The sequence below is a fragment of the Pristis pectinata genome, chromosome 12 (assembly GCF_009764475.1).
Source record: "Pristis pectinata isolate sPriPec2 chromosome 12, sPriPec2.1.pri, whole genome shotgun sequence".
Lineage (NCBI taxonomy): Eukaryota > Metazoa > Chordata > Chondrichthyes > Rhinopristiformes > Pristidae > Pristis > Pristis pectinata.
Window position 1 is genome coordinate 8,156,362 of NC_067416.1, and position 8,955 is coordinate 8,165,316.

The following is an 8,955-nucleotide window of genomic DNA, read 5'->3' on the forward strand; positions in this document are numbered from 1 at the left end:
GTACAGGAAAGTACCACCACCTGCGGCTTCCCTTCTGAGTTGCACACCACCCTGATGTGAAAATATACCAACAGTCCTTCAGTATGGTTGGGTCCAATTCCTGGAGCCCCATCCTTCCCCAACTACAGGAAGTCCCCGGGTTACGAACGAGTTCCATTTTTGAGACTGTTCGTAACCTGATTTTGTGTGTAACTCGGAACAGTGTCCGCGCGTGCGCACTTGGCCCGGGGATCGTGGCCGCACATGCGCGCTTGGCCTGGAGTTGGGCCAAAGAAGGTGTACCGCTGCCGTGGTAGGATCGGGGGCTGGGCCCGCTTACTAACCGACCACGAAGGTCGGTTCCTAAGTACGGATGTTCGTAAGTCAGGGACTTCCTGTACACTGTGGGACCACCTTCACCGGAAGAACTACAGCAACTTGCTAGCATCTTCTCAAGAACAATTAGGGAAGGACAATAAAGTGATGTGTTTGCCAGCAACAGCCACATTGCAAATATTGAATAAAATAAACTGAACACAATTTTGGTGGAATGTCTAATCCAAAAAGTCAGACACTCTAAAAGCTGTCTATTCAGCTCAGGTTATCATGCACAGTCCCTGGACCTTGAACTTTTGGGTTCAGAGGGGAGACTGCTGTGGACAGAGCCACAGGTAGACCAACTAGGTTGGTTGCACCATTTCTGTATTGTAAATGCTCTGTAGTCCAAGGAAGATACAAATATCTCTGCCGGTGCGCCATTTGTGGACTGCAAATGCTCTGCAATTCATTTCCTTTACAGCAGGTGGTGCTAAATCAACGTGCCACTGAAAATCAACACAAGCATTTTTGATTGAGAAACTCCTGATAAACTGGCAAGATTGAAAAATGATTTGAAACAAAATATATCAAAACATGGACGGCACAGTAGCGTAGCGGTTAGCGTGACGCTATTACAGCACCAGCGATCGGGGTTCAATTCCTGTCGTCTGTAAGGAGTTTGTACGTTCTCCCCGTGTCTGCGTGGGTTTCCTCCAGGTGCTCGGGTTTCCTCCCACATTCCAAAGGCTTACCGGCAGGTTGACATGGGTTTAAATGCGGACTCGTTGGGCCGGAAGCGCCTGTTACTGTGCTGTATAAATAAAGTTTAAATGGTGTAATTAAACATGGATTAAGAGTCAGAAGATGTTTGAAGGATTTGAACTGTTGAGACAGAATGAGCTTCCAGCTGGTATAGAGTGGAGGAAAATTGTCGGTGCAGAACACGCTTTATAGAGTCAGAGTAAGACAGCATGTAAACAGGCCCTTTGGCCCAAATTGTCCAACTGGACCAAGTTGTCGACTTGAACTAGTCCCATTTCCTGCGTTTGGCCCATATCCCACTAAACCTTTCCTGTCCATGTATCTGTCCAACTGTCTTTTAAATGTTGTAATTGTACCTGCTTCAACCACTTCCTCTGGCAGCTCGTTCCATGTACCCCCCACCCTCTGTGGAAAAAGTTGCTCCTTAGATCACTTTTAAATCTTTCCCCTCTCACGTTAAACTTATGCCCTCTAGTTTTGCCCTGGGGAAAACACTGTGACCATTCACCTTATCTATGGCACTCTTGATTTTATAAAGCGTTATAACGTCACCCCTCAGCCTCCTACGCTCCAGGGAAAAAAGTCCCTGCCTATCCAGTCTCTCCGAGCTCAAGTCCTCCGGTCCCATTAACATCCTGGTGAATCTTTTCTGCACCCTTTTCAGCTTAATGATATCCTTCCTGTACCCAGGCAACCAGAACTGCACACAGTATTCTAAGTGCGGTCTCACCAACATCTTGTACAGCTGTAACATGACATCCCAACTCTTGTACTCAGTGCCCTGACCCAGTGAAGGCAAGCATGCCAAACGCCTTCTTCACCACTCTGTCTCCACTTTCAGGGAACTATGTACCTGTACCATTCAATTCCTCTGCTCTGCAACACTTTCCAGGGCTCTAGAATTTACCGTGCAAGTCCCGCCCTGGGTTAATTTATCAAAGTGCAACACCTCACACTTGTCCGAGTTAAATTCCATTTGCCATTCCCTGGCTCACTAGATTCCCCCCTAAACCACTTCTCTGTCCACTACACCATCAATTTTGGTGTTGTCCACAAACTTACTAACCATGCTAACAACATTGTCACCCAAATCGTGAATATAGATGACGAACAAAGAGTGGGCCCAGCACCGATCCCTGAGGCACACCACTGGTTACAGTCCTGCAATCTGAAAAACAACTCTCCACTACCACCCTCTGCCTCAAGCCAATGTTATATCCAATTGGCCAGCTCACCCTGGATTCCATGTGATCTAACCTTCCAGACCAGCCTACCATTGCAGGACCTTGTCAAAAAGCCTTGCTCAAGTCGACGTAGACCGTGTCTACTACACTTCCCTCATCTGCCTTCTTGGTCACCTCTTGGACCCAGGTGAGGAGGGGTGGTAGGCAGATGGGGGAGTGGAGGGTGGAAGTGGCGACAGAGGCTGGGAGGTGACAAGTGGAGGTGACCAAAGGTGGAATCTGACAGGAGAGGAGGCATAGAATCAAATAAGGGAGGTGGGGAGGGCAGATTGGGGAGGAGAGGGGGATCCAGTGGGAGGAGATTGTGGGTGATGGGGAGGGGGATCCAGTGGGAGGAGTTTGTGGGTGATGGGCAGGTTGAACATAGGTGGAAGAGGGGAAAGGAGCAGGGTGATGGGGGGACTGGGGTGGGTGCAGGAAGAACTGGGTCGATCAGGAGGAGAGAGAAAAGGGACAATTGCTCCCCTATTCAACTGCTGCACCTGCACTGATCTGTGCACAAGCACACCTCAGGTCCCTTTGACCATCAGTATAGCCAAGTTCTCACCATTTTAACAGATTCCTGTTTCTGTTACGTGCACCAACTCAGACTTGGGTCACACAGTCTATCCCAGATCCGCTAGTAGCTCGATTGAGACCCGTATCGCATGAGAATCATTGTAGGTCAGAAGCTTTCAGCCCCAATGGTAGAGTCTGGATGTTAACCTGACCTCCAGTAATGTAAGTTTATCAGGATGCACGAACACTGCATCATCCAATCCTTCACCTGCTTCATCCTAGGTGTTCAAGACCACATTTCGTGAGTAGGGACCTGGGATAACTGGTGCAGACTGGGGTGGGAGGGAACTAACTGAGGAAACAGAATAATCTGGGAGTCCCACCCCAACACCACTGCCAAAAGTTCCTCCAAACCAGGACCCATCTAATACCGCCCATGTCACAAGATGCAAATTAAGGAACGACATCATGAGACTGACTTTCTGGAACAAGCGGCCCACTAAAAGAACATAGAGAATGTTTGTTAAATTTTAATTAGGTCACTGGGCAAGCCACAGGGAAACTTTTCTTTCAGAATTTATTTTTAAATGTGGGACCTGATCTTCAAGAGGGCCAACGTGGAGGTTGCAGAGAGCTGTCCCTGCTGTACCTGAGGCAGGCCCAGCACACACTCCAATGGACTCCTCGTCAACACTAAATATTTATCTACCTGCTGACACTGAGAAGTGGGTCATGGACTAGAGGGTGGGCAGTGATCTCACCCAACCAAACATATGTCACCATGGAGACACAGACAGGAAACTTAGGGTCTATTTCCTCCCCCATGAATAATTACACCTTTTTAATCAGTATCTGACACATTGTCTGGCTTGGACAGAATCTACTTCTGGCATGTTAACAATACAGGATGGCTTTGTGGGGACCCAGACGAACAATCCAAAACTGGGACTTCAAATCCCATAATCACCGGAGTCACTTAAACTGAGTTAATTAAAGAAATGTGGAACTGGAAACTAATCTTAGCGTTGGTGATTATGTTGCCACTGGATTATTAGAAACTCCATGTTCCTTCTCAGGGATGGAAAGTCCGTCCTTACTCGGGGTCTTGTTTATATGTGACTCCAAACTCAGAGTCATGTGGTTAACCCTTTAGGGCTCTCTGAAATACCTGAACAGCCCACTCAGTTGCGTGGTAGCCAGGTGTGGGCTATAAGTGCTGGGCTTCACAAGATCACAAGACAAGGGAGCAGAAGTAGGCCATTCGGCCCATCAATTCTGCTCCAAAGAAAAGGGGAAAAAGAAAAAGAAATGAGAAATTGGGGGGGGGGAACAAAAAAAATCACACTATTCTAACCCCAATTTCCGGCCTTATCCCCATATCCTTTGATACCCCAACTATTTAGATATCTATCTATCTCTTCCTTAAACGCCTCCAATGATCTGGCCTCCACTGCTGTACCTGGCAAGGAATTCCACAAATTCACCACCCTCTGGCTAAAGAAATTTCTCCTCATCTCTGTTTTAAACCTGTACCCTCTAATTCTAAGATTGTGCCCTCTGGTCCTGGACTCACCCACCAAGGGAAACAGCTTAGCCACATCTACTCTGTCCAGTCCTTTCAACATTTTAAATGTCTCTGTGATGTCCCCTCTCATTCTTCTGTACTCCAGTGAGTACAGTCCAAGAGCCGACAAACGCTCATCATACATAAGCCCTTTCATTCTGGGAATCATCCTCGTAAATCCTCTCTGAACCCTCTCCAACATCAGCACACCTTTCCTAAGATAGGGCCCAAAAGTGTGCACAGTATTCCAAATGAGGCCTCACTAGTGCCCTGTAGAGCCTCATCAACACTTCCTTACTTTTATACACTATACCTCTTGAAATGAATGCCAACATAGCATTCGCTTTCTTTACCACCGATCCGACCTGGTGGTTAACCTTTAAGGTATCCTGCATGAGTACCCCCAAGTCCCTTTGTACTTCTGTACTTCGAACTCTCCTTCTAGATAATAATCTGCCCGTTTATTTCTGTTTCCAAAGTGTACAATTGCACATTTCTCAACATTGAATCTCATCTGCCATTTCCTTGCCCATTCTCCTAACCTACCTAGGTCTCTCTGCAACCTTCCTGTCTCCTCAATACTCTCTACTCCTCCACCTATCTTGGTGTCATCCGCAACTTGGCTTCCCCAACATGTCTGTGAATGGATAAAAAGTAAATTTTGGGCTTTATAATTCATAATTGGGAAATGCACAATGCCAATTTTTTGTTAGAGGAAATGAAGTAACAAACACAATGAAGAATGGAGAGAAAAATTAATTTAATGTTTAGATGTAATTAATCAATAGAAGGATCCACTAATACATTAAGCAGGTGACATTACAGAATGTGACCAGGAAACATATGTTCATACAAACTCCAATATGGATTAGGAACAACTACCCCCTACTCTCACAAGTCATTCTGAAAATATTCTCTCAGTTGTAAGAGGTACAGCTCGTATCTTTGGGTCTTTATAAATATTTGACATTTTGTTTTAGCCAGATTATTAGTTTAAAGTCTTCTGGTTCCAATGACTCTGGTCTCTCTTTTAGTCTCAATTCCTGATTGGTACTTTGCCTTGTGTGGGGTTGCCACAGTAACCCGTTCCATATTCCCATCATGACGTGTTGGTACACCATCGAACTGCCCTCCCATTTGAGATCAGGATCTCATCCCATAGGCCATCAGGCTCCCAGTAACCCCATTGGCTGGCTCACTGATGACTGTCTAACAAACCGGTTCACTGCAGCTGAAATGGCCTGTTTCACAGCAAAAGATATGGGTGGCCCAGTGGTGCATACATAGACCTTTCACCTTGGACTTGGGTTCAAATCCAGCTGGAATGCAAGTCTCCTCTTGTGAAGAGTTAAGCAAAATGGGTTTGGTTAATTGAATTCTACCTCTAAGTCATAATATTGATAGTTTGTCTGGAGATATGTCAGGAGCTGGTATACTGAAGGTTGATGTAGGGGTGGTATAGAGGGACCGTTACACTGCATCACACCCTGTGCTGTATACAGCTGGGTGTGTGACAGGGCACTATCTGTCTGTCTCTAACAATACTGTTCTTTGACTTGATGTGCCCAAGAGAAATAACTAAAGGATCCAAGCAGCAATCCCAGATGTGTTATGGACTGGGTTACTATTGGTGAATGTCTCTTTAAGATAGAGCATAGTGGTGTGTGTGTGTGTTGGCGTGGTTATGACAACAGAAGATAAAGAACGTAATGACACTTTTGAAGCAGTCAGTCGGAATCAGTCAGAGGAGAGAGAGAAAGAGACTTTAAAATTGCCAGGAGAACAATGGGTTAATTTGCTGGACTGTTCAGAAATTTAAAAACTTGCAGAAAGCCTGCCAGATTGAACGCCTTTGTGTTGTGAAAAAAACAGCTGTGGCCAACTCTGTTGACATTGAAGTATCTGAAAATTTGTAGGTTAAAGCTTATGGCAGTCTAAACATTGTATTAGTGAAACTCGTACACAACATTGAATTGAAGAACCTTGAAACAAAATTGGACCAGTTCCAATTGCAGCAAGGTCAACACGTGAGAGAATTAATTTTGTTTGAAAATGGATAAAATGGAAGTATGAACACGTGATATGTCACATAGTCACATGGAAGGCAATCAACCATGACTTTCCTGATGTTAAATGGGAGATATGTATCTTTACTAATCTGATATTCTGTAATTGTGTAGAATAATAGTTATTAACACATTACTAACTGTATGCGTGGTTAGATTTTTTTTGGAAAAAAGTTTTTTAGGTGGGAGGTGTGTCACGGACTGGGTTACTATTGGTGAATGTCCCTTTAAGATAGAGCATGGTGGTGTGTGTGTGTGTGTGTTGGTGTGGTTATGACAACAGAAGATAAAGAACATAATGACGTTTTTGAAGCAGTCAGTCAGAGGAGAGAGAGAGAGAGAGAGAGAGAGAGACCAGCCTGCTAGTCTCTGTCAATGGATGAAAAACAGGAACTGTGTCTGTCACTACAATCCACGTGTGGATTTTTGGAGTAATCCGGTGGAGTTCACTTTGTCGTTAACCTGTAGAAGGAAACAGGTATTTGTGTGGATGGCCACATCTTGGATGCCTTTCAGGGTGGCAGATACTTTGGAACAAAGCAGTGGAGTTCACTTTGTTGTTGACCTGTAGAAGGAAACAAGTATTTGTGTGGACGGCCACGATTTGAGTGCCTTTCGGGGTGAGGCAGATGCATTGGAGTGGTCACTGCTGAGTAGACACTGAGGTGTCGTTTGGGTTCCATCGTGGAACATTTGGATTTCGTAATTACTCTCTATTTTCTCTCTACATCTACATTTTGTCTTCAATCAACGGTGGTTTCAATCAACTGCCAAACTCCCTTGGCTTGGGAGTTTGGGAGTTTGCCACTACAAGTTTAGTTTTGGGGGTTAATGTTTAAGATTTAACATTTTTACTTCTAAATTCTAACATTTTTACTTTTATTTTTCTTATTATCATAAGTAGTTATTAATAAAGTAGTTTTTAACACTGAATCATGACGCGGTGTGTTTCTTTTGTTGCTGGTACATAACATATGCCATCTACACAAGCTGGAATGTATGGGTTAATGCCAAGCAGAGTGCATACAAGTGAGACTTACTTGCAATTGCTCATTAATCCAGGGCAACAGAGCTCCATCTAACACATGTAACGATCTTAAATTACTCACAAACCCAAGGGACTTGAAAGCAACATTGTGTAATGACTGTGACTGCTACCGGCCACCTCTGAGATGTACTTAAGCTCTAAGCCTCCGACCGTGTTTCGTGACACAGCTGTGAAAAATACTGCAGATGCTGGAAATCCAAAACAAAAACAGAAAATGGTGCCCGACCTGCGGAATGTTTCCAGCATTTTCTGTTTTTATTTGTTGTTAACAGCACATCATTGGGTGGAATTTTCAGCAGAATCATTTGAAGTTGGATTTGCTTCCTGATTTTATTTTTGGCCTTTATGTTGGAATGCACTTGGGTGGATAGCAGGCATGAGAAATAGAAGCAGGAACAGGCCTTCGACGAGATCGTGACTGATCTCCTGGTGACACATTCCCACACTTCCCTGCACCAACCCCACTGACCTCAACATCCAAAACGCCAGCCCCAATATTACCCCTTTCTTGCCTTCTCCCCATCCTCTGTTGAAAGCTCCAGTCTAAATTTGTTCTTATGAGCAAGAAATAGTTTGAACCAATCACATCACAGCACAAAATAAATGCTATGGCAACGTTCAAGATAACTTAGACTTCGGAGATTCACCTGAGGGAAATAAAGCTTTAAATGTTTGAGGAGCTTTTCTGCTGTGTGGGTTGATAGAACAAGAGGGCACTGGGTGGAATACAAACCAGAACAAACATGTTGGGCTGAGTGGCCTGTTTCTGTCCCATACATGCTACATTCCCAGAACGACACTGCCACATTTTAGGATTTTGTGTTTCAGATCATAATCACCGTGTTCACCGTTTCAGACAGACGCTGTTGGTGATGGTTCTGCTGTTGTCATTAACACCTCCCTCAGACCTATCGTGTTACTTTACTTGCCCCATTACCATCTCCGATACCCACGCTGTATTCCCATTGCTCTATTACCCTCTCACACTTTCCCCTCTGTCCTTTCCCCTCCTCGCCCTTCCTGTCCTCACTTTAAACCACTGGAATCACCAACATTTTGAAATGACTGCGTGGTTGGTGCATGGGTCTGCTGGGTACTTACTGCACTTCTCACAGTGGAGACGTTGCCCGTACTAACCTGGCGCTGCAGGTAACGGCGAGACATGTGATGGCCTCCCCAGCTCTCATAACACCTTCACCTATTCTTCCCTACCCCGCCCTTCTCTCCCCAGGTGAACCGATCATCTTGCTTGATTTACCTTTTCTCTGTGGTCCCCTCTGTCTCTGCGCTGGAGTCACAAACGGCCAGCGAGGCAAAGAATTGATTCAATACAGTTCGTGTTGAGCTGTTCTTAAACCCAGTTGGTTGACTGTTGGCCTTGAGGTAAGGGAGCCCTGCACTCTTGCCTCCCCCACCTGCTGTAAGCTAATGTGACCCCAGACCTCACACTAATGTTCCCCCACCATAAGACAAGCG